This window comes from Myotis myotis, unplaced genomic scaffold, assembly GCF_014108235.1.
Source record: "Myotis myotis isolate mMyoMyo1 unplaced genomic scaffold, mMyoMyo1.p scaffold_m19_p_14, whole genome shotgun sequence".
NCBI classification, from domain to species: domain Eukaryota; kingdom Metazoa; phylum Chordata; class Mammalia; order Chiroptera; family Vespertilionidae; genus Myotis; species Myotis myotis.
The window spans coordinates 11498536-11525528 of NW_023416318.1; the positions used below are offsets into that span (position 1 = coordinate 11498536).

Below are 26993 nucleotides of genomic sequence, written 5' to 3' on the forward strand. Positions count from 1 at the left end.
GCTGATTGGGGGGTAGGGGCGCCGCCCCGTCACATTCAAGGCAGGGTCGATGGGGAGGTTGTGGCGCCACCCCCTGTCATGCACAGAGCAGGGCAGATCAGGGGGTTGGGGTGCTGTCCCCTGTCACACACAGTGCAGGGCCCATCAGGGGGGTTGGGGCTCCATACCCTGTCACACACAGAGCAGGGCCGATCAGGGGTTTGCCTGGCCAGCCTGGGTGAGGGGATGATGGCTGTTTGCAGCTGGTCACACACCCTTCAGGGTGGGGGTCCCCACTGGGGTGCCTGGCCAGTCTGGGTGAGGGGCTGAGGGCTGTTTTCAGGCTGGCGGGTGAGTGAAGCTCCCAGCTGCTCTTTTTTTTTTTTTTTTTTTATTCTGGGCCAGCTTTAGCTCTGACTCCAGCTCTGAGGCCTCTGCTGCTGAATTAGGTATCTGGTTTGTTTGTGTTCTGTAATCGAAACACTGTATCAACTCCAGCTCTGAGATCCTGGCTGGCTGAAAGCAGGTTTCTGGGGTTTTGTTTAGCTTCTATATTTGTAAGTATATTTCAGACTGCAAGCTCAGAGGCTGGCAAGGCAGGCGTGGAACGTTGCAGTCCGCCGTCACTGAAGCAAGCAAGCCTCATGCTAGTTTCAAGCTGCCTGGCTGCCGGCCACCATCTTGGCTGGCAGTTAATTTGCATATTGCCCTGATTAGCCAATGGGAAGGGTAGCGGATGTACGCTAATTACCATGTTTCTCTTTTATTAGATAGGATTATACCTCAAGGTATCCCAAAATGTTTGTTCTTATTTGGTTCTTATTTCAATTAATATTTTATTGAGCATGTACTATAAACCAGGTAGTATCATAGACTCTTTTGGATAAATTTCTTCTTTTAATTATGAAAGTAATGATTGTTTATTTAAATAAAATATGAAGTTATGGAAAAGTAGAAAGAAAAATGTCACAATTTCATTATCTAAACATGGTTATTTGTATTATTTTGGTGTTTCTTCTCTCTTTCTCTTATTCTCATCTACCTTTTTCTCCCCTCATCCTTTTTCTTTCATCTTATCCTTGATATAACTAGCAACCTGGGGAAGGTAAATGTTTCTTTGTACTAGCAATATCAGAAAGGTTGCTTCATGTGTGAAATGAAGATAATGATAAGTATCCCAATGGGATTATTTTTGAAAAATAAGTGAGTTAATGTATGTAAATTGTTCAAAAGACAGAACTTGGTACATATTTCTAAAATGTCTATTACTTTTGGTATTACTTTATAATGTTGAGCTGGATTTATCCTTTAATTTGATATTGGTATAGTAAGATATCCTAGGTTAAATTTCTGGGTTGTTGAATAATTGGCCTCTAGTTTTCTATGCTTTTATTTTTTTGTTTTTTCGCTTAAAAAAGTCATATCTTATTTATTTGTTTGTTTATTTACTTATTTGATTGTTGACAGCATTACAGATGTCCATCAGCCCCCGCTCCCCCTCCCTTAGCCTTCACCACTCTGTTGTCTTTGTCCATGGGCTATGTATATATGTTCTTTGGCTACTCTCTTCACCTTTTTTTTATCTATTCCCCCCACCACCCTCCCTCTGATCTCTGTCAGATTGTTCCATGTATCCATGCCTCTGGTTATGTTTTGTTCATCAGTTTATTTTGGTCATTATATTCCACATATAAGTGAGATCATATGGTATTTGCCTTCCTCAGACTGGTTTATTTCGCTTAGCTTAATACTCTCCAGGTCCCTCCATGCTGTTGCAGAGGGTAAGAGATACTTCTTTTTTACAGCCTCATAGTATTCCATTGTGTAAATGTACCATAGCTTTTAAAATATATATTATATTATATAATATATATATATATTATTGATTTCAGAGAGGAAGGGAAAGGGAGAGAGAGATAGAAATATCAATGATGAGAGAGAATCATTGATCGGCTGCCTCCTGCACACCCCCACACTGGGGATCAAGCCCAAAACCCGGGCATATGCCCTGACTGGGAATCGAAACAGTGAACTCCTGGTTCATAGGTTGATGCTCAACCACTGAGCCACGCCAGCCGGGCTACCACAGCTTTTTTCTCCACTCATCTACTGTTGGGCACTTCGGCTGCCTCCAGAGCTTGTCTATTGTAAATAACGCTGCTATGAACATAGGGATACATATATTCTTTCTGTTTGATGTTTTGGTATTTTTAGGATATATTCCCAGAAGTGGGATTGCTGGGTCAAAAGGTAGTTCCATTTTTAATTTTTTAAGGAAACTCCATACTCTTTTCCAGAATGGCTGTACCAGTCTGCATTCTCACCAACAGTGCACAAGGGTTCCCTTTTCTCCTCATCCTTGCCAGCACTTGTTATTTATTGATTTATTGATGGTAGCCATTCTGGCAGGTGTGAAGTGATACCTCATTGTAGTTTGAATTTGCATCTCTCTGATGATTTAGGTCTGTTGGCCATCTGTATGTCTTCTTTAGAGAAGTGTCTATTCAGGTCCTTTGCCCATTTTTTAATTGAATTGTTTGTCTTCCTGGTGTTGAGTTGTACAAGTTCTTTATATATTTTGGAAATTAACCCTTTATCATATGTATCATTGGCAAACATGTTTTCCCATACAGCGGATTCCCTTTTCATTTTGTAGATGGTTGATTTTGCTGTGTGGAAGCTTTTTAGTTTGATGTAGTCCCATTTGTTTATTTTTTCATTTGTTTTCCTTGCCCTAGGAGATATATGGGTAAAACTATTGCTACCCAAGATGTCTGAGATTTTATTTTCTATGTTTTCTTCTAGGATTAAATTTTTTTTTAAAAAAAATGAATTTCAGAGAGGAAGGGAGAGAGAGAAACGTTAATGATGAGAGAAAATCATTGATTGGCTGCCTCCTGCATGTCCCGCACTGGGGATTGAGCCCACAACCTGGGCATGTGCCCTGACCAGGAATTGAATTATGACCTCCTGATTTATAGGTGGATGCTCAACCACTGAGCCACGCGGGCCAGGCCCTTCTAGGATTTTTATGGTTTCATGATTTACATTTAAGTCTTTTATCCATTTTGAGTTTATTCTTGTGCATGGTGTAAATTGGTGGTCTAGTTTCATTTGTTTTTCATGTACCTGTCCCATTTTCCCAACACCATTTATTCAAGAGACTATTTTTACTCCATTGTATGCTCTTGCCTCCTCTTTCAAATATTAATTGGCCCTAAAGGCATAGGTTGATAACTGGGCTCTCTGTTCTATTCATTGATCTATATGCCTGTTCTTGTGTCAGTACCAGGCTGTTTTGGTTACAGTGGCTTTGTAATGTAGTTTGATATTCAGTATTGTGATCCCTCCACCTTTGTTTTTATTATTATGATGACGAATATGATTATTATTTTGTTGTTACTGTTAATCCTCACCCGAGGATATTTTTTCCATTGACATCTTTGAGAGAGTAGAAGGCAAGGAGGGAGAGGGAGAGAGACACACAGAGAGAGAAACATTGGTGTGAGACAGATACATCAATCGATTGCTTCCCATATGTGTCCCACCAAACAGTGAAAAACAAGACTACCTGGGAGAAATTTTTGTTTTTTTAAATTCTAAAATGGTTTTTTGTTACAAATGGGAGGTGAGAGGATTTTTCTATGAGCCTCGCAGTTTCTGCAGAATGTCCCGCTGTGGGCAGGGAGAGAGTATATAGTGAGATGAATATGTGAAAAAAAAAAAAAATATATATATATATATAGAGAGAGAGAGAGAGAGAGATGTGAAAGAGACACATTCATTGGTTGCCTCCCGCACACTCCTTGACAGGGTCCTGGGGTGGAACCTGCAACCCAGGGACATGCCCTTCTGTGCACTGACTGATGCTCTAACCACTGAGAAACTGTCCCAAACTTCAATATTGGGACTTTTATTTCTTTTAGAGTTGCAAGGATTAGTTTTATATATTATTTAGAATTCAGTCTAGACTGCTTTAAAAATTGGCTTAAACAAGAGAGAGTTTTATTTACTTCATTTTTCTCTCCTTCAGAGCAGCATATTTGGTGACAATGGAGTTGGTGAGGCACCGTCCTTCTCTCTTACAGTTGTGCTCTCCCAAGGTGTTATCTTCAGCCCAAAGTGGAGAATCAGATGGCTTACCACACATCTTTATTCTGGCCAGTGGGACACGGAAAAGAGAATGTATACCCATGTCCATTTCTTTTAAGGACCATTATATTAACTTACATCGCTCTCTCATCTAGTTTTCAAGACCTTACACCATGTGTAATATTTAAATGGAAAGGAGGTTGGGAACCTCAGACTGGGGTCTTTAGCTAAGAGATCATGTGTTCAGCTAACATATCTGCTGGGGTAGAAGAAGGGGAAAAAACACATTATATATGCAGAGTGGGAGTTGGTAATACTCTACCAAAATGTGTTTTCTGGAGATCTTTATTTATAGATGGGATAAATTTTAACCATGCAAAGGTCTTTAAAGGTAATATTTTCTCATTTCTTTATGTTCTTAACTGTTCTGTCCAACAGTGTACAAAATTAATTGATCTGCAATAATCCATCACCAAACACAGTTGCAGTGATTGTGGTTTTGAGAAGTTTTGGGCCCTCTGTTCTGTTCCATTGATCTATGTGTCTGTTTCTATGCTAGTACCAGGCTGTTTTGACTATAATGGCTTTGTGGTATAGTCTAATATCCAGTATTGTGCTCCCTCCAACTTTTTTCTTCTTTTTAAAGATTGCTGAGGCTATTTGGGGTCTTTTTTGGTGCCATATAATTTTTGGAATATTTTTTCTAGATTTATGAAATATGCCATTGGTATTTTATTTTATTTTTATTTATTTTTTTAAACATATTTTTATTGATTTTTTACAGAGAGGAAGGGAGAGAGATAGAGAGTTAGAAACATCGATGAGAGAGAAACATCGATCAGCTGCCTCTTGCACATCTCCTACTGGGGATGTGCCCACAACCCAAGTACATGCCCTTGACCGGAATCGAACCCGGGACCTTTCAGTCCACAGGCCGACGCTCTATCCATTGAGCCAAACCGGTTTCGGCGCCATTGGTATTTTAAAAGGGATTGTGTTGATTCTATAGACTTCTTTGGGTAGTATAGACATCTTAATGATGTTGATGTTAATTCTTCCAATTCATGGTCACAGATACTTTTCCTCAGAAGAAAAAAAAAACTAATAGAAGAACAAAGTGCCCTGCAAAGTTACTAGGAGGATGGGAAGTGTTGTCTTATCTGAGCAAAAATTTTTTCGTCATGAGAGTCCCAGCAGTTCTCATCTGCAAGTGGAGATGGCCTCAGTTTGAAAAGTGAAATTTTAAAAAAGCATGGGGGAGCAGATCAGACTGTACCAATGAACAGAAAGCAAGACAGAGAGGGCGATGAGGCCATGGCACACCCATGCACCAATGGCAAACATCTCTAAATTCTTTAGTAATCTTTTTACTGGCAAGATCCCTTTAAGGCTATAAGCCCCTAATAGCCTAGCTAGCCTCTATCAGTGGTTCTCAACTTTTCAAATGCCGAAACCCTTTAATACAGTTCCTCATGTTGTGGTGACCCCCAACCATAAAATTATTTTCGTTGCTACTTCATAACTGTAATGTTGCTACTGTTATGAATCATAATGTAAATATCTGGTATGCTATATGTGTTTTCCCATGGTTGAAACCCACAGGTTGAGAACCACCGCATCCAGTTCTCTTCACCAATACAGTATCTAGCCCTGCTGATCCCTCTTTCTTCTGCCAACTTCCTTCTCTTTCCACAACATTTTTAATTCTTTAGTTTACATAGCAATTGTAACAACACAGTCCATAACACAGGACCAAACACATTTTGATTCGGGAGTGGGCTTCTCTTTAGCATAACTTCTGAGCACGATTGTGATTATATTTAGCAGTACATTTTGGGCTGTGTGTGTGTGGTTTTTTGTTTGTTTGTTTTACTCACACTGATGTTTCCTTCTATTAAACATTAATGATTGTTTTCCAAAATCTACTAACTTTTTACTGAAGTTCCTATTGGCATCTCTATAGTTTTTTAAATAATGTAGTTTTTGTTGATGTTGTATATGTATTTACTTCCTCTCCCTATGCCAGCTAATCCTTGCATAGTTACAACCACTACAGCTCCTTTTTTTAGATTATAAACTGCTGAAATGAAGCCGTGTCATTTCCTTACATTTCTTGCCTGCATTCCCTCTCTGAGTCCGGAAATGTATTGACATCTTTTGTCTTATCCTTTCCCCTATTTGTCCTTCTCAAGTACTTACTCTCTTTAAATCCTTTGTTTAAATATAGTTCAAATACCATACAATTCACCCATTTAAAGTGTATAATTTTATAATTTTAGTATTTTCAGATATGTACATCCCCACAGTCAATTTTAAAACATCTTCATGACTTCAAAAAGAAAACTTACAATCTTTAGTTGTCATCTCTCCTCCCCTTTCTTCCCCCACCCCCAGCCCTAAGCAACCACTAATGTATTTTATATTTCTCTAGTTTTGTTGTTTTGAACATTTCATATGAATGGAATCACATGTGATCCTTTGTGACTGGCTTTATTCACTTAGCATAATGCTTTCAGGGTTCATCCATGTTATAGCATGTATTAATAGTTTTTATTGCCAAAAGATATTACATTGCATGGATATACCACATTTTATTTACCATTCATCAGCTGATGGACATGTGGGTTGTTTCCACCTTTTGAGTATTATGAATACTGGATGCTACTGCTGTGAGCATTTGTTTACAAGTTTGGTGTGGAAATGTGTTTTTATTTCTCATGAGTGTGTACTTAGAGGTGGAGTTGCTGTTTGACATTTAGAGGATGGCCCAGACTATTTGTCAAAGTGGCTGCGCCATTTTCCATTCCCGCCAGCTATGTGTGAGGGTTCCGCCTTCTCGACATTCTCAGCGAGACTGCTTCTAGCCTTTTTGTGTGTGTGTCTGTTGTTATCTCACAGTGCTTGTGATTTGCATTTTTTTCTGATGGCTAGTGATATTGAGCATCTTTTATTCTAATATTTTACTTTTAATGGCATTTTTGGAAAGAGATAAACAAGTGTATCTGATCTGCATTTAAGTCATTTGCATGCATAACAGGAAAAATTCTTCTAAATATTTGAAAACACAATGTTGTTGTTTTTAATATTTTGTTGAAAAGTCCCCATCTCATGGCTTCTTGCTCCTCTCTGAACAGTGGCCCAGCGCATCTGTTGAGCAAGTGGTGATGCCCTCAGTTTGAGGAAAGTGAGATTTGCCATGGATTTGAGGAGCTTTGTAGAGAGATTAGACAAAGGAAACAGGGAACTGAGCTCCATTTGTTTTGTTCACATGTAAGCATCGGAGCATTATTTGTGGAATGAATGAGTTCCAGATAGTTCCATGGAACCAGTAGAACCCATTGTGAGATCTAATCTAGTAGTGGTCAGTTACTTATAGCAAGCCATTTCAAAACACAGAGTTGAAATTTGTAGGAAGGATTAAAGGGAACTGGAAGGGGGGCCCATTGTCTTGGAGCTTTTGAAATGTTAGTCACTAGATGGACCATCAAGTCTACCTTAGTAAGGGAGGAAGCCAAGAGCTTTGTGGATTGACAGGGAGTGAGTGGATAAATGAATGACCTGAAATTGAAAAATTAACAATGGGCATCTATGCTGGAAGGATAGGGGATGAGGCCCAAGGGTCAAAGGAAAGTCTATATTATTCCTGAGGCAGAAATGTTCCTGGTAATAAGGTCTGCAGTGTGGCAGTGACTGCACTGGAGCGGCAGTAAAGGACCCCAAGATGAGATGGTGTAGGAACTGGGAGGCTGCGTTATTGGCCGCTTGTCCACATGGATGTTACAACCCTCCGCTGCCTGCTCACCTCTTCACGGCCCCTGCCTTGGGCCCCATTCCACCTTTAGTTCCTTTTTGTTCTGCATTTTTTCTCTGATCTCTAGCTTCAGACATTGCATGGCCAATGGCATAACTCTAGACAAGAAGATGCTAGTGTGGCAGTGAAAGGGGGCTCTGTTTGGTTTTTGTTTTGTTTTGTTTTTTCTATTTATACTCAGGATTCACAAGGTTTACTGGAAAAGCTACCCGAAGTGCTCATGAGGACGCTCATTCCATTTTTGTGTTTTAGTCTGTACAAGTGGATTTGCCTTCCCTCTAGACCGCTGTAGAAAGGGTGTGTGTGTGTGCACATTTGTCAGGGGAAAAACAATACCCCCCCAAACACTCCTATTCAGGGTTTACCCACCTGTGGGATCCTCTGATCACTGACTTCTAAATAATGATTAAGCCACTGTCTCTTCTTCACTAACACTTTCTGAAAAATATACCCGTCCTTGATCTTCTTCAGATGTGGAAGGCCTGTCTTCCCTGCTGCCTTCCAGGACATACAGCATTCCCTGAAGGGGAAGGTGTGGGCTGCTATCCCTGTTCCTTAAGGCTAAGCTATGAGGAAGGAGACAGAGCCCATCTCCTCAAACCTCATCAGGGAGGAAGTGGGCTTAGGGGGAGGGCACATGGTATCTAGTTCTCAACAAGAGCTCCAGGGAACGGTCACTTTTGGAAGCCAAAGGAAGCAATCAGTAGGAGCTGAACTTACTCCTTTCTTTCCTTAAGCACAAGCCCTGAGAAACCCTTGTCCCCAACTCAGGACACAGAGAAGACATCACTATTATTACAGACACATTTATTAGGAAAGTCAATATTCCCCACAAGGAGGGAATTACTTGGGGGTGGGAAATGTTCCCCCCTGGAAATTATAGAGCAGCATTGTGTGTCTAAATCGTGGAGGCTGATCTCTGAACACAGCGCCTCCAGGAGAGTCCCCCTGAGGGGCACAGATTGAGGGTGCTTCTGACATATTTGCTGACCTTTTGATGCCACAACGTTTTGGGGGGGGGTCTGTCCTCGTTTCTGGTATGTCTAGTATTGGTAGAGCCCTGGCCAGCCAAGATAGCTGTGTGGCGGCCGGACACGGCATTTGTCATGTCATAGGAGGGAGCCCTGCGGTGGAAATGACGCCTCTGCACTGGCTCTGCCTGGGCCTGCACTGCTCCCTTCTGCACAGGCTTCCCCGACTGCGCTGCGGAGGGAAGGGGCTCTTGGGGGCAGGTGGTAACTACTCTAGGCCGGCGCCCCAGTTTCTCTTCTGGGAACTTCCCAATGTCTGACATGACTCTATAAACTTGGGTAGTTCCAGTAAAGGGAGCTCTGCTTTGTAGTGGGCCTCTACTCTGTGCAGATGATATGTGCCTTCCCATTTCCTGGGTGGTTTCTTGCATTTTACATTTGATTGAAGGACAAAGCCTTTGAAAAAGGCTCTTCATTTGATTTAGCAAAAGGCTATCGGAAGGAGCCATCTGTGTTAGGCTGTGCAAAGACTTGCTCCCAAGCATGTCCTCTAAAGCGGTGTCCTGAGAAGGAAATTTCTTCCCTCCAGGTTGGGAAAGTCTCAGTCGTGCATCTCCAGCACCAAGCTCCTTGTATTTGGGGCCTGTAGGCTCTGGGGGAGGGCACACGATTTCTTTCTTTACAGCTGGTGGGGAATTCTGATCCTGGCAGGACCTCAATGCCTGCTTAGGAAGCCATGGTTCCTGCTGCTTCTCCAGACTGACTCCGCTGTCCTCCAATTGGACATGCAGCACCTGGTGAACCTCCGTGTCCACATTGGACATACACTTAGCAGGAGTCAGGGGGGCTTTGTAAGTCAAGATGTCTGAGTCACTGGACATGTCCAGGGGTTGGCCTTGGGCCTGGCTATGCTTCCTGCTCTCCAACTTCAAGTTCATCTCAGCAATTAGTTGCTTTCTAAGTTCTGATAAGTTAGGAGCTAGATCTGATATTTTAGATGGTGGGTTTTCAGTGGTCACAGTGGTGTCTTTATCTTTTGGGAGATTCCTGGCTTGCTGGTTGTCAAGACGCCACTAGTTTTGGGTTGAAGAGCTTTGCGCCTCTCAGCCCTGACTATCTCCCTAGACATGCCGGGCCTGGAAGCAGGTTCTGATTTCTCCCTATTTGCGCCCTGTTGTATTTCTGCTCTGTCATTAGAATTCGCACCGTTATTATTTGTCTCCTGTGGGGTCCCTGCTTGCCTTGCAGGCAGCTTCGGGGGTTGAATGTTGGCTATCAGAGAATGTATCTGACTTTTTTTTGCCACTAATGGTGTTTGTAAGAGGCAGTTTGGCTTTCAAAATTTTTTGGATTTCCTCTGCGAGTGTGCCTTGAATATCAATGGGTTTATGTCTTTTCTTGCCCACAAGTGAGGCGTCAAGGAGAGGAAAATTCAGGTCATCAGCTGCATTTTCTGTTCCCACTTTGTCCCCAAGGAGGGATTCAGAGCTTCCTCTCAGGGGCATGAAGGCCCCAGATGTGGTGTTCATCTCAGAAATCAGTTTGGTTGAGGAGGAAGAGTTGGAATTGATCAAGGAATGAGATGAAGTATCTTTCGATTTGAAGCACTCTTTGGATTCAAGGACTTTGGCGGGAAGGGCTGACAGCATCCCCATCTGAAACTTGGTAATGTGGGGTTTCTGCATCTTCTGTGCACTGCACTCAAGTGAGGGAAGCTCCTGGGATGTGTTCAGGGGGTAGTCCCCACCCACTGATGATGGCAAACTACTTTGCTCTAATTCAGTGTGGAATTTTATGGAAGAAATCTTATTGGTAGTGTGCTGTGAACTATGCTCAGTTTCAGGAAGCTGGCTTTCACTGATTTTCTCAACCGTTTTGCTCACATGTACTTTCTGGACATTTTCCAGTTGTCCCTGAGTTACGCTATGTCCTGCAACCATTGAGTTTTCTCTTGACAGACTCATGTCAAAGCCACTTCCCACATCCTTATGTGAGGAGGTCTTTGATTCACTCAGCAGATGAACTTTTGGATCATTCTCTTGGCTGTGTCCCTCCTCCTTCCCTTCATTCTCCTCTATTTGAAACATTTCTGAGCTCCTCTCATAGAAGCTTCCTGGTTGGCTCAATCCAACATTTGGATTTTCACTACTCTGGTCCTTCTCCACAGAGATCCATGAGAGGCCAGAACTGCTCTTTGACTCAAGTATGCCTGAGCAATTGCTCAGAGGCCTCATTACTGACAGAGACCCATTGATCATGCAGGGCTGGCCCTGGTGGTGTTGGATGAGCCTCTTTCTAAGGTGATGCTCAAATTTATCTCGAAATTCACTGCTAAGAGGAAACTCTACAGGATCGATGGAGATTGCAACATGGGCCTTAGAACTTTGAACCACAGAGGTTAAACCCCACAAACTTTCCTGTTCTTTCAGCAACACATTGCATTCCAGGCGTTCAGTTTCAGAAGAGGTGTGACATTCTGATTCATTACTGGGTATGTGGGCATTCATTTCACAGACCTTATTCTGGGTAATGGGACTGGATGGTAGGATTGGGAGTGGGGATTGAAGGTGGGCCTGGGTTTGGATCTGAGTGAGATGTAAGTGCTGGGACTGAGGCAGGGTTTGAGGCAAGGATTGAGGTTGGACCTCTGCCAAGGATGGAGATTGTAAATCAGAAAGTCCTGGGGATTCTTGGTCTGTGAAGGAATTTGAGATGCTATTGAAGACAATTGAATATTCACCAGAGGCATGCATGGACAGCAGAGGACAAGGACTCGCTGTGCAGAGTTGGGAGACCCCAGAATAGCTGGGGTCTATTTAAAAACCTTAAAGAAAGGTTTTTCTTTAAGTTGTCTTCCCTGGTCTTAGGATATATGTACTCCTGTGCTGAGTCATGCTCATCAGGGCTGAGAAGAGATGACTAGGATCTATAAGTTTGGCTTCAGGGTCTGCCCCAAAAGAGATCTTTGTCGAACGGAGGGCAAGAAACCCTTGATGTAAATCATATTGTGTCAAGGTCGAAGAGCACAGGTCTTTGGGTTGAGGTGAGGAATGGTGCACTGTCTCTGGAGGCAGAGTTTGACCCGGTGGTGAGGGTGACAGAAAATTACCCAAGGTTGTCATTGAGTTAGAGGGGAGAATGGAGGGAGATGGTTGGGAAGGTTCAGGCAGTGGAGTTGGTATGAGTTCTCCTGGAGGGACTCCTGAGAAAGCAGAGGACTGATTGAATGATGGCTTAGTCACAGAAGCTGTCACAGGAGCTGTGGAAGCCACAGGAGACACAGATGGAGTAGAAGCTTCCAAAGCCTTTAAATAAAGCCCATTGATTTCAGTGGCGGCATTGTTACACACCTCACAGGAGGAGTCTGGACATAAAAGTTGACGAAAGCGGGTGATGTCATAATTCTGTCCCAGGGTGCTGCAGGAGACAAGAGGTAAAAAGATGCAGCCAGGACCAGAATAAGGAAAGGAGGTCCTGGTGAGGGTGGGGCCACCTGAAGCCTGCTGCCCCTTCTGACTCCACATCTATGACTTCATAATGCACTCAGTTGCACTCATCCCAAGCATTCACTCACATTCCCCTTCCTATGGCAACCTTTCCCATGACTAGGGAAGGCTCCACCGAATCCCTGGAATTGCACAGAACATGTTATAGAGAGACCAGGGAAAATGGGGAAAGACTGGTCACCTTTTCATGAAAGAAATCAGCTCCCTTTCGTCGTCCTCACTGTGGTAATGTCTTGAACCTGGGAACCAGGAGAGTGAGTTACATGTAAGGAAGGTAGACACATAGGCATTACACAGGGGTCCTTTTATGGGAGACCATTGGGATAATAGACTGTGAAACACTCAAGAATTAGTAAATGAAATCAAATGGTCAATGATAATTGACCATTGTGTGTTGCTTAATTGATAAAGTACTTTTATATGTATTACTAGGGGCCCGGTGCACAAAAATTTGTGCACTGGCGTGGGGGGGGGCGTGTCCCTCAGCCCCACTTGTGCCCTCTCACAGTCTGGGACCCCCTCGGGAAATAACAACCTGATGGCTTGGGCCCGCTCCTGGGTGACAAAGGGCAGGCCAATTCCTAGGTGCAGCCCCTGGTCGGGCTCAGAGCAGGGTCAATTGGGGAGTTGGGGTGCCACCCCCTGTCAGGCACAGAGCAGGGCGGATTGGGAGGTTGTGATGCCACCCCCAGTCACGCTCAGGGTAGGGTCGATTGGGGCGTTGGGGCGCCGCCCCCTGTCACGCACAGAACAGGGCTGATCAGGGGGTTGGGTCGCTGCCCCCTGTCACGCACAGAGCAGGGCCCATTGGGGGGTTTGGGCTCCGTACCCTGTCATGCACAGAGTAAGGCGGATCAGGGGGTTGGGGAGCTCCCCCATGTCATGCACAGAGTAGGGCCAATAGGGGAGTTGGGGCACCGCCCCCTGTCACATACAGAGCAGGCAGATCAGGGAGTTGGGGCGCCACCCCCTGTCACAGAGCAGGGTGGATCAGGGGGTTGGGACACCGCCCCCTGTCACACACAGAGCAGGGCGGATAGGGAGGTTGTGGCCCCACCCCCTGTCACACACAGAGCCGCAGGGCGATCAGGGGGTTTGGGCACTGCCCCCTGTCACGCTGCTCCAGGGGCCAGGAGGCCTCACGGCTCCGCTGATCCTGGGTTCAGGAGGCCTCGCGGCTCCGCTTATCCCGGTGCTGGGAGGCATAGTACCCTTTTACTGTATAGGATAGAGGCCTGGTGCATGGGTGGGGGCCGGCTGATTTGCCCTGAAGGGTGTCCTGGATCAGGGTGGGGGTCCCACTTGGGTGTCTGGCCAGCCTGGATGAGGCGATGATGGCTGTTTGCAGCTGGTCACACCCTCTTCAGGGTCGGGGTCCCCACTGGGGTACCTGGCCAGTCTGGGTGAGGGGCTGAGGGCCGTTTTCAGGCTGGCGGGGGGACGAAGCTCCAAACACGCGAGTTTGACTGGTTTTTCGGAGTGGGATTTACTTGGGAGGGCTTTCTGTCTACTCGGTAGCTTCTTCTTCTAGGCTCTAGCCTCTCTCGCTCTTCTCTCTGTCTCTCTTTCTCTCTTTCTTTCTTTCTTTCCTTTCCTTTTCCTTTCTTTCTTTCTTTCTTTCTTTCTTTCTTTCTTTCTTTCTTTCTTTTTTTTTTTTTTTCTTTTCTTCTTTTCTTCTTCTTCCTTCCTTCCTTCCTTTCCTTCCTTCCTCCCTCCCTTCCTTCCTTCCTTCCTTCCTTCCTTCCTTCCTTCCTTCCTTTCTTTCTTTTTTATTCTGGGATTTATTTACCTTCTATGGCTGTCACTGGAGCTGAGAGCCGGCTTTAGCTCTGAGGCTCGGCTCCAGCTCTGAGACCTCGGCTGCTGAAAGCAGGTCTCTGGGTTTGTTTGGGTTCTATATTTGAAACACTGTTTCAGCTCCAGCTCCGAGGCCCGGCTGGCTGAGAGCAGGTTTCTGGAGTTTGTTTAGCTTCTATAATTGTAACATTGTTTCTTAGAGAGCAGTTCAGAGGCTGGCAGCGGCAGGCGGGGAACCTTAGCTTCCTCCGTCACTGGAGCAAGCAAGCCTCCTGTCCACTTCAGCTGCCTGGCTGCCGGTTCCCATCTTGGTTGGCAGTTAATTTGCATATCTCGCTGATTAGCCAATGGGAAGGGTAGCGAAGTTATGGTTAATTACCATGTTTATTATTAGATAGGATTGCATTTGATGCTCAAAACCACTCTGAAGCAGAGGGGCCAATGGTCACAACAAAGAGGAATCTGATCATCCTGAAGTCAGAGTACTTTCTCAAAGTCAGGAGACAGAACTTCTGACTCTCGACATCTACTGGGCAACACCCATGGCCTAGGTCCCTCACTGCTGCTTACCCAGGGACAGCAGAGCAGGGAATCTGAGCAATATCTCAGGTCCAGTCTTTCCATGAGCCTCTCCTCTGAGGGCTCTGTTTCATGAGAGGGGCTGTATCTACCAACTGACAGAGACCGTGGACCTGGTACCTCATGGGAAGGAGAGAGAAGGGTCACCCTTGGGGAGCTCAGGTGGAATAGGCAGAACCTTACCTTTCCGTGTCCCACCTTTCCTTCTCCTCTTGGCTCTGACCCGATGCTGAGAACAAAAAGGAATAAATGGGTGATTAGGCCTCATTTCTCTCCTCCTCCCCCTAGGAAACTCAGACATTTACTACTATCTAAGAATAATGTCTCTCTGAGCCAACCAAATACATTTTAACTAATAGAACTTTGTGTTCCTTTTACCATTTTTAAAGCTTTAAAATGTTTTTAATTTTTCCTTTTTTAAAAACTCAAAAGAAGGACTTTGTTTATGGGGTCCACACTTGGTATACTCAGAGGTCCTCTGCTCAAGGTCGGCATATAATCTGAGGCCTACAGTCAATCTCTGTCCCATCAGATAGGACCCAGTAACCTGATGGTGCTCAGGCTGCAGCCTCTCCTCACTCAGAGGCTCTCAGAGGCTCAGCACTCCCAGCTTAGCAGCCCAACACAAAGGCTTGGTTAAGTGATGCCTGCCAGGGCAGCATGACTCAGGATGAAGTGCTGGTTAATTCTGATGTCCTACAGAGACTCCCATGTCTCTAAATAACTGGATCCAGGACTAGGGAATCCCTGTGTTTGGAGCCAGAAACCTGTCACCACACCCCGATGGTCTGTGAGATTCAGATGGAAGCCTGAGTCCTCCCTGAACCCCTAGCCCTGCCTGGTCTCTTCCCCTAGAAAAGCGATGTTCTGTTCTCTCCTCAGATGTCCCATCTTCAGTGTCTCTCTGACTCATCCAGACTCATTTAGAAATGTGGGAATCGAAATGGCAACAACAGTGGAGAACTCTTTGGGGGCTCGCTCACTCAGGGTTCCTTACCTTTTGGGTATGTGCATTTTTCCAGAAAGTTGGGATGGATGGAATTCCCACGAAGAAAATGAAGAAGAGCAACAAGCTCAACACCAAGATGGAAATGATGTTGAGGTTACCATACAGACATTCTGAGCAGAAGAAGCTCAGATAAAACTCTAGAAGGCTATTCAGAAATAGACTGAGTCCCATTTTCCGAACAACAACGCTGCTTAAAGCAACTGAGCACTGAGAGCTCCGACTCTTGGCTTTATAGCCAGGCCTGCATCACAGAGCACTGTGGAGTCACAGAGGGTTTCTGAGAGTGGGGGTGGGTCCTGCCCCCCAACCAGCCCAGCAGATTCCCTCCATCTCTTCTGGGCCTCTAGGTCCTTCTGCCCTACTCTCCTAGCCTGTTTTCCAGTTTGCCTTTTAACATATCATATATTTATTTACCGTAATGCATGCTCTGCGTGTTTCATCTGTAACCCAGATATTAGCTGGGTCTCCTTTAATGTTGGAGACTTTGACTTTGGTCTCACCAGGTCCACTACGTTGCAAGTCTGAAATACTCCCTGGAAATTTTGCTTGTGCCCAGACGTTTACACTGAGGATCATATATGTCCTCAAATCCAACTTACATAAATGTGGGTAAAGAACTTGAAGGTCTTTTAGACTTCCATAGTTTTGTGAATGTTAAATAGAAATATTTTTTTAGTAAGTTATAATTGAATAATAAAGTCTAAAATATCATCCCTCCCCCACCCCCCAGAAATAAATTTCACTGAACTCCCACCATCATGGGTCCATGGGAATTCTGTGCCATGGGGTTTTCCAAATGCTGTTTGTGAAGGGAAAAGCAGGTACTCATATTGCCCACATCCCCTCATGCGCATGCTCCATTGTCTCCATAAACTTTACTTGCAAAGCTGAGTTTTAAGGTAAAGTTATTAAGAATCACAGAATGGTGACAATGGAGCATTAAACCCAGCACTGAGTGCTCCTGAGTGTCCCCTGAGTGACAGCACAGGTTGTCGTCCTTGACCTGCTCTGCAGCTTTCTTTCTCGCCTCAGTTTACATTCTGGTCTCCCCTCCCTCCTTCCCTCCCTCCCATCCGCGCTCTCTAAAATCAATAGAAAAGTATCCTTGGGTGAGGATTAACAACAACAACAACAACAACCAAAAAAAACCTAACCTAGATCTTTAATGCTTGTGATATGAGAATATGGATAAACTACTTGAGGATAAGTTTTTAAATATACTTTATGGAATCTTAAATAATCATTTTGTGGATGATGCATGAATATTTCTGTAAATGTTCTCTCCAAGTAAACAATTTGATATACTACATTATTTAAGTATCCTGATATTCTATATATATTTACGTGTGTGACTTACCATGAGCTGATGTTATTTTAAAATTTTACTTTCTCTTGTATTTCTACTTATTTCCCCTTGCTTAAAGTTTCAATACCACTATACTATTAATTCTGAGTTTAGCAATATAAAACAACATTTTTACCCTGGTTTAAACTTTTTTGCTTTAAATTTACTTTGATAACAATATATCTATGTTTGCTTGAATATAGTTTTTCATCTGTTAATGAAAAACTGTCTTGTATCATTTTGAATGTCCCTCTGTATGTATCCAATTTTCAAATTTTGTTTTAAAGCCAATTTTACTTATGCAGACAGTGTCTGAATTTTCTCAACCTAATGATAATTTATTTTATTGCTATCATTTAAAAATTGCGTACTACTATCTTGCTAGAAAATGCTTTATTTGCTTTCATTATAGTTGTTTGGAAGATAAATATTTGGTCTAAATTATCATAAATCTGTAGTAATCTAATAATTAAAACATTAGTTTTTCCTCTATAAATATTAGGTCTAGTTAAAATGTCTCTTTCAGGAAATATTAGGAATGTGGTACTTTTATTATTTTAATTTCATATTACTTTTTAATCTTGGGTTATAAATCACATCAATTTTTACATAATTAATTTTCATATTTTTGAATTTTTATGTATTTTATTATAGAAATAATATTTATGAGCTTTAGGTTTCCATGCGTAATTTTAATTTTTAAAATTTTAATACAGTTTGGTTCAGCGTGTCTGGTTCATTTCAGTTCCTTCACTGCCAAACCTGAGGGCAGGGACTGCTTCAGTTTCTCTGCCTGCCCTGTGTCTGTGATGACCAAGGTATAAAGATATCTTACTTTTCTTCATCTTGACACATTTAGTGTCCTTTCTCCTGGCTGAGAACAGGAAGTCATTGATTTCCTCAGTTTTTGGGAGGCATGGCTACTAGGCATGAAGAGTGTGTGGTGGCCAGCACAGCAACTTAAAACAGCGAGGAGGATGTGGGGGCGGGGGAGGGGCGTTAATTTTATTTTTTTGGTGTGATTTATCCATATTTATATTCAGTTCTTACTACTTAATTCAGTTATCCTTACTTGGATAAGAGTACATATGCCATTTTTTTTCTTTAAATTTTTCTTTATTTTTAATTTTATTTTTTAAAATATATTTTTATTGATTTCAGAGAGGAAGAGAGAGGGAGAGAGAGTTAGAAACATCAATGAATGAGAGAGAATCATTGATCGGCTGCCTCCTGCATGCGCCCTACTGGGGATCGAGCCCACAACCGGGGCATGTGCCCTTGACTGGAATCGAACCTGGGACCCTTCAGTCCTCAGGCCGATGCTTTATCCACTAAGCCAAACTGGCCAGGGCTACATATGCCATTTTAAATAGAATAAATGCTTGGGTAGCATATCTGAAATTATCTTTTTAATCTTGGCTGGGTATATAATACTTGTGGCCTGGTCATTTTATCTTAAGTCCTGGTAGGAGCATTTCTTTTGTATCATTTTATTACTGAAGTGAAATTCTGGTGTCTTTTCTATTCTGAATGAGTGATTTCAGTATGTATTCTTGAAAATTCTTTTTATTCATTTATTTAGAGAGGGAGAAACATCGGTTTGTTGTTCTATATATTGATGCATTCATTGTTTGATTCTTGTATGTGCCCTGATCAGGGATTGAACCCACAACCTTGGTGTATTGGGACAACGACGCTCTAACATACTAAGCTACTCAGCCAGGGCTGGGTATGTATTCTTAATCTTCAAAATGTAAAATTTCATTACATCATGTTGTAATTCATCTCTATTCACTTATTTTTCTTAGCTAGTGTGATCCTTCTCAGTTTTCAATTAGAAGTGTTTTCCTCGAATTGGGAGTTTTCTTTATTCGATTTTCATTATTGCTCCCTTTCTAAGCAGAATGCCTATTCCTTGTAGATTGTCTTTCCTTTTATCAATCTGCATTGATATCATCTGCCACTGAATGTGCTCTTTCATTTCATCCCCTTCATGTCTTCATTTATCTCAGGTTATATATGCTTTCATCCCAGAGTCTTTCTGTTACTGTGATTTAGTGTTATTACCCTCTTACTACTTTGGGCTCCTCTTATTTAATGCAGGAACTATTTATAATCTTGCTTGTATCTAAATCAGATATTCCCTATCTTTCCTGAAAGTCAGCATATTTGGGGGTGGGGGAAGGGGGAAGTGTTTTCTTCTTAGCATGTGGGTCTCTTTTGCGTGTTGATATTTGAACACAAAGCATTCTATTCTAACTGCTTGAGGAAGACAGTTTTGAGGATTTACATCAATGTCCTCATAATTGGCCTGACTGTTGTCTCCTATGCCTGGAGCTGGATAGTTATGGGGCAAGCCTCACAGAGGCCCTGCATGGCAAGTTTTCAGCAACTTCTGGGGCCTGCTTCCAGATATTAAGTTCTCCAGAGTTACAAAGGACACCCCACGCCCTCAGTACTCCAATGACTTATTTCAGTGGTTACTGGACTCTAATGCTCTCAACAGTGAAATTGTGTCCCACCAATTTCTGGTTATTAATTTTGTGTCCTAGTACTCTGCCAAATTCATTTATTAGATCTAATAGTTTTTTTTGGTGGAGTCTTTAGGGTTTTCTATATACAATATCATGTCATCTGCAAATAATGACAGTTTTATTTCTTCCTTTCCAGTTTGGATGCCTTTTATTTCTTCTTGTTTGATCAGTGTCTAGGACTTCTAGTACTATGTTGAATAAGAGTGGTGAAAGCAGACCTCCCTGTCTTGTTCCTGATCTTAAGGGAAACGCTTTTAGTTTTTACTTCTGTGATTTTCTTAGGAGTTGGTACTATAAGTTACCCCTTCTCCTATAATTGAGCCATGATTGAAAACTCAGACATACACCTCCAACTTTTTTCAGAACGATGATAAGTATAAATTGACTTAGCTGTTCCACATGGTGTGTGGTAGGATTTCACTCTATGATAACCATTTAATAGAACACTTAATCCAGGTCAAAATAATGAAAATTTGGTAAGTAATAGGACATTTAGCATTGATTGGCTCTCCATGACTGTATATTATGTGTCTAGTCTTAGTATGGGAATGATGTTTATCAGTATGATGTAGAGTTCTTGACTACTTTTATGTTCTACCAAAAACAAACTTTCCCACTTTTCCCCTTAAAAAAGAAAGAAAAGACTTTGTCAATAAATTTTTTCTCTCCTTTGAGAGTTAGGTTGGTAAGGAGCATATAACCATGATGTTTGGGAGTTACCTGTTTCCTTTGTTGCAGCTTGATTGCCTATGGTTTAATCATCAGTAGTTGAGAAGGAAAGCAAAAAATGGCTCCAGGTTTACACAGTACCATAAAAAATTTCCACCTGGAATCAATTTTTTTCTAAAAGCCCTTAGGGACTGCTGTCACCCTCCCCCTTCTATTGGCAGCAAGGCCCAGAGAAACCCATTCCCTTCAGAGCCAGGTCTTGTTGCAGTTTAATCGTCTTCTTTCTTCTAGCTTCCAGAGGAGGTTAGAGGAGAGCTAGGGAAATAAATTATTCCCAGACACTTCTCTTCTACAGTAGGTTTTCTTGAACCTTTTAAGTTCTACCTTTTATTTCTCTTATTCTCCTTCTATTTAGCATCTAGCTGAAGTACCAATTTTTTTTGCACTGCTAGAACTTAAATTTACTTTTTAGGTAAGAATGTTTATTATTAACTCTAGTGCTTGTCTTTGGAGAAGATTTAAATGTTGAAACATTTTGAGCACTGTTTTAGCTCTTTGTCATTTTATAATGCCTTCTCTGTGGGACACAGGCATTGTTCCAGGTGTAGATCCTCAAGGAATTCATGGTCCTGTAGGGAAGATAGACATGTAAATAAATCTTTATAGTGTAGAGTGCTCAGTGTAGTGCCCTTTCAAAAATATGAACAAAAAACCATTTCAAAACAGAATATAAACTCAGCTTTCCACCAGTAAAAGTCATTAGTGGTGGTGCCCATTCATTTCTGGAATAATACTAGGCATTTGTTCATGAACTTTATGTAAAATAGGATGATAGTATTTCTGGTGAAATTTACTTCAACCACACATGGTTTCATAGGTTCAAGGCCAGTTCAAATCTGTACAGTGTTAAAGTGAGGGCCAGGTGGTAAATGAGAATACTATGGCTGTTAAGGGTTACTATACTTGTATCACTTTTTATCAAGAAAGGGCTAGGTGCTTCAACAGATTTTGTTTATTCATTTTTAAACATAATTTTAAAATATACTCCTAAAAAAACTAGACTATTACATACTGCAAAATATTTTTATTGTAGATGAAATTGGCCTCTTTTGGGAAAAGATGCCTAATATCAGTATATCACTAAGTAGGAAAAAGTATTTTTCAATATGAATATTCAAAGAATGACTCATGATGCTGTTTGCTGTAAATGCCTCCAAAGAGTGCAAACTTCAACTCTCTGTGGATTGCAAACAGTTTCTTAGGTTCTACCTTGTTGGTAAGGAGGGGGAGCTTCTCAGTGTATAGTAGTTGTCCTAAGGAGGGAGGTTTTATAGGAGTGAGTTTTGATTTGGATATTGAAGGATGAGTAAGAATTTTCCAGATAAAGTGTTAGTGAGGATATTCTGGGCAGAGGGATATAATACACTCAAGGAACTTGAGGTAGAGTTGTAGACTGAATGTGGGGAGCATTCAGAGATAAATTGGTACATGTAAGGGTCTTCTAAACTAGGGACTTTGGACTTGATCCTGAGGCAGGACTTAATCCTAAAGTGGTGTGTGTGTGTGTGGCCGTGTGTGTATGTATGTATGTGTGTGTGTGGCTGTGTGTGTGTGTGTTTTCTTTATGATCACGATTTAATTTAAAGGAGATTACTGTGAAAGAAGTATTGAAGGTGGATTGTTAGGGAAATAAAAAGAAAGGTGAAAAGAGTTGAACCAAGAGAGATAATGAGCCAAGGCAGGGGAGGATAGGGAGGAAGAATAGCACAGAAGAGACCTTGTGGAATTTGAATTGGTAGGTCTTACTGAATAATTGGATTGAGGTATGAGATAGGGAGTGAGGAATGAAGGTTAACATATATTTCTTAAAAACTAATGCATAGTTTGAATAACTCGGTAGTTGGTGGTACTTGAGATGGTGAATATAGGAGGGAAGTACAGGTTTGAGTAGAAAGCTAATGAATGATTTCAACTTCTTACATGCAGTTGAGATGTTTTTGAGATGAATGGTGGTTAGATATTGAGGTTTATAGGATTTGGCAGAGATATGCCCTGGTGTTATTGTTTTGAGAAGCAAAGATATCTAATAATAATGAGAGCTGAAATATTGATATCTCTGAGTGAGTATGTATGAGGCATGAAAAGATATGAAGGAAGATTTATTGGAGACTAAGAAGGAATATAAATGGAAGCTCTGGGAGTGGAGATTTAAGAAAGAAGTAATGGTTAGCTGTTGGCACATATAAAAGAGGAGTCAAGTAAATGATGAACTGAAGATTGAATATTTGATTTGACAATTAGCAGGCTTCTTTGACTTTAGCCAGAATTGGTTTATTGGCATGATGTGGGAAAGAAACAGGTTACCCAGGGTTGAAGAGCAAGTCCAATTTGAGGAAATGGAGGCAGTGAGTGTAGATTGCTCTTTTAAGAATCTTAACTGAGAGAGAGAGAGAGAGAGAGAGAGAGAGAGAGAGAGAGAGAGAGAGAGAGAAAGATGTGTGTGTGTGTGTGTGTGTGTGTGTGTGTGTGTGTGTGAGAGAGAGAGAAGAGAGAAAGAGAGAGAGAGAGAGAGAGGTGACACCAGAGGAAAATTATTAGAAAAAAGATTTAAATTTAATAGTACCTTTTTTTAAAAAAAAAGGGGGGGAAAAAAGGGCTGTGTTGTTTTTTTTAAGGTAATAGAGATGAAACATTTGAAGGTACAGAAATTAAAAAAAGTATTGATGGAGTAATAACATTCCTGGATAGAGGATAAATGAGATATTTAGAATATAGGATTAGTCTTATATTGAGGTGGGATATTTATTTCATTGAAATAGTAAGGCACAAGTATAAGGGTAGATAGAGATATAGATTTGTATATTGGAATGTTGGTGATAGATATTAAGTGAATCAGTAGTTTCATTTAGCCCCAAGTTTTCATGTCTCAGTGTTAAACTTGACACTTTGAATTCCATGCAGTGTTTCCTAGGTTAGATTCAATGGGAATCATCAGGTTGTAGATGGATTATTTTTATTTGGCAGCAACATCCATAATTCTACTTTTAGCTGCCAGATTTCATGACCAGCACTGAACGCTGCAATGGAATAAGGTCTTATTGCACTTTAACTCAAATTGATACAGAGGACAAAGTGAAGCCACTAACAGGTGTTGTGTCTTCAGTTACTTAGGGTGATTAATTTTTCTAACCATGTGACACTATCATGGTTATGGCAGTCTCTATATCCTTAATTTGAAGTTTCCTTGCTTTCATTAGTTTATTTCCTAATAATATTTTTAATATATTTTTTATTGATTAAGATATTACATATGTGTCCTTGTCCCCACGTTACCCTCTACCCCCCCCCCCCCCCCCGCTCGTGCCCTCACCACCCCCCACCCCCACCCCCGTTGTCCGTGTCCATTGGTTAGGCCTATATGCCTGCATGTAAGTCCTTTGGTTGATCTTTCCCCCTTACCCCCACCCTCCCCTACCCTCCCTCCAAAGCCCAACAGTCCAATCAATGCCTCTCTGTCTCTGGATCAGTCCTTGTTCATCAGTTTATGTTGTTCATTATATTCCACAAATGAGTGAGATCATGTGGTATTTCTCCGCTCTCCAGTTCCATCCATGCTGTGGCAAATGGTAAGAGTTCCTTTTTCTTCTTCCTCTTCTTAAAGAATACCTTTTAGCATTTCATATAATGCTGGTTTGGTGGTGATGAACTCCTTTAGCTTTTTCTTATCCGTGAAGCTCTTTATCTGACCTTCTATTCTGAATGATAGCTTTGCTGGATAAAGTAATCTTGGTTGCAGGTTCATGCTGTTCATCACTTTGAATATTTCTTGCCACTCTCTTCTGGCCTGCATGGTTTCTGTTGAGAAATCAGCTGACAGTCGTATGGGTACTCCCTTGTAGGTAACTGTGTTTTTTTCTCTTGCTGCCTTTAAGATTCTCTCTTTGTCTTTTGCTCTTGGCATATTAATTATGATGTGTCTTGGTGTGGTCCTCTTTGGATTCCTTTTGTTTGGGGTTCTCTGTGCTTCCTGGACTTGTAAGTCTATTTCTTTCACCAGGTGGGGGAAGTTTTCTGTCATTATTTCTTCAAATAAGTTTTCAATATCTTGCCCTCTCTCTTCTTCTGGTACCCCTATAATTCTGATGTTGGTACGCTTGAAGTTGTCCCAGAGGCTCCTTACACTATCTTCATATTTTTGGAATCTCTTTTCTTTTTTCTTTTTCGGTTGGGTATTTTTTGTTTCTTTGTATTTCAAATCTTTGACTTGATTCTTGGGATCCTCTTGTCTGCTGTTGGATCTCTGTAAATTATTCTTTATTTCAGTCAGTGTATGCTTAATTTCTAGTTGGTCCTTTTTCATGTCCTCCAGGGTCTCACTATACTTATTGAGGGACTCATTAAATTTATCAGCGGTTTCCATAAAATTCTTGAAAAACCTTATAAACGTGGCCTTGAACTCTATATCCAGTCGTTTGCTTTCCTCCATTTCTGCCATTTGTGACCTGTTTCTTTGTCTCCGCATTTTGGCTGCTTCCCTGTGTTGATAGAGTGGCTTTGTGTGCTAGGTGTCCTGTAGGGCCCAGTGGCTCAGCCTCCCCAGTTACCTGAGGTAGCTATGCCTTGGTTGTTGTAGGATCACTGGGAGGAATTGACCTCCAGGCCAATTGGCAGTGAGAATCAGCTGTGTCTGCAGTGGGAGAACTTCTGTGCTGGAGACACCCTTCTGGGGCAAGACTTGCTTCAGTGGGGCTTTGGTGCTCACTGAGACTGCACCCTGAGTGTGTCCTTTATGGATCTGAGGAGTTGTGATCTGGATGGTCCCCCTCTGACCACTGGGTACAGTGGCTCTTGGATCTAAGGAGGTGCTAATTTAGCCTCTGCCTGAGGTTACACAGCAGGAACTACGAAGAGAACTGCAGATTCCCCTTCCTTTTTTGGCCCTGATGAGGCTCAGCTGTGAAGCAATGCAAGCCGCTGTGGGGCCTTGGGCCTTCTCTTGGAAGTTCTGGGTCTGTCTGGCCAGGCTGCAGTTAGGTAATTACAGGTTACAAAGGGCCGGGGCATTCATATGCAAAAGCCTCTGCTGCAGCCTGGATGGGGCGGGGTCTCAATGAATCAAAGGGTGGAGCAAGCAGCTATGGCGGAGCCTCACCCCTGCCCTAAGGAGTCGCGAGTCTCAGTGTCCCGGTAACGGCTGCAAGCACCTCTGAGGGAAAGCCGCCCTCAAGTTCGCCTGCTGCCCAGCAGTCCAGTTTCTCCCCGTATGAGTCCTGGGTCCCCAGAGACTTCCTGGAACCGGAGTTCAGAGCCATCGGGAGCTTGTGACTCCCTCCGTTTTCAAAAAGACAGCCGCGTCCTCAGGTGCCAGCTCTTTTCCACCCGCGCGAGCCCCCTACCTCTGCACTTTACTTCCGCAGCTCCTCTGGCTCTCAGTGTGCTTTTCTTTCCTTCTAGTTGTAGAATTTACACCCAGCCATCCTTCCTGTAGTTCTGGATGATGTCCGTTTTGTGTTTTTGACGTATTTCAATTGTTGTGGGAGGCAGCAATTTCCCCGTGTTTATCTATGCCGCCATCTTAGTTTCTCCCTGTTTCCTAATAATTTATTATTGATTTGAGTGACAGTTTATGACAAGTCCCCTTCTCTACTTTCCTTTACATTTAACCAGTACCAGGCGTTTAGTAGGCTCTTTGGCTAGGTGCCAGTTGAAACTTCTCCACTCTGCTTTTGTCCCTCTGAGAATAGCCATTCTAGAAATGCGGGGTTCCCTTTCTGCCTTGAGGGAGATCTCCATCACAGCATTATTTTGGTTGCATGGGCTATCTTGGTGAAGTCAGTTGGGTATTTTGGTATCTGCAAAGGTGAAAAAGGATTTGAATGAATGTATTTGGTCACCTATAGCAATACAAAATCATTTGGCTATAGCCTACAACTTAGATTTCATTAACTAACACATGTTCCCCTATCATCGATGATATGCAGTGATCTACTTTCACTTTTATGTGCTCACAGCATTCACATTACCATAGTAAGGTCTGAATTACATTGATAGACAAACTGCAGTAAGGAAGGGCTTTTAACTTTTATTGACCTTCTGCAATTTATCTTTCAACATCATGTTCAAGTCTGGTTTCCAACTTTATTTGTAACTTTTGCAGTAAACAAAAATACCAATGATGCTTTTATGGAGCTTAATGAGAAGAAAATGTTCTAGGACTAAAACGATGACAGAAGTTAAAAAACATATATATGAAAAAGAAAAGACCACAGTAAACTCTGGAATTTTTTCTTCAATTAATCAAAACCAAAAAGCAAATTATTCAGTCTTTTGTATCTTGAAGTTTTTGGTTCTGAAAACATCTCAACAGATAAACTTTGATGTGATTTTCTTTTGCATCTGTCCCTGAGAATGCAATCAGAAGCGCACATTATTTAAGTCTCCTGCCCTTCCTTCTTTTTCTCCATCTTCACATCCGTGGACGATCTCCTTTGTGCCAGGCTCTGTGCTAGATGCTGGAGATAAAATAGGCAAGACACAGTGCCTCCCCATAAGGAGATTACCAGAGCAAATTGGGACTCTTCCAAGAGGAAGAATAATGGAATAGCTGTTGTATAAACAGATGTAACTAAAAGGCAATTGGCTCATCTTGAAGTCTCTGTCTCTCTCTCTCTCTCTCTCTCTCTCTCTCTCTCTCTCTCTCT

The 26993-nt window shown here is 42.2% G+C and overlaps 1 protein-coding gene and 1 pseudogene across 4 annotated transcripts in view; one reads left to right on the top strand and one right to left on the bottom strand.

Moving 5' to 3' along the window:
- EXOC6B (exocyst complex component 6B) overlaps nt 1-26993 on the top strand; it is a 537234-nt gene that overhangs the window by 37257 nt on the left and 472984 nt on the right. The window lies entirely within an intron of this gene.
- Nucleotides 17826-26085, bottom strand: LOC118669367 (annotated as a pseudogene).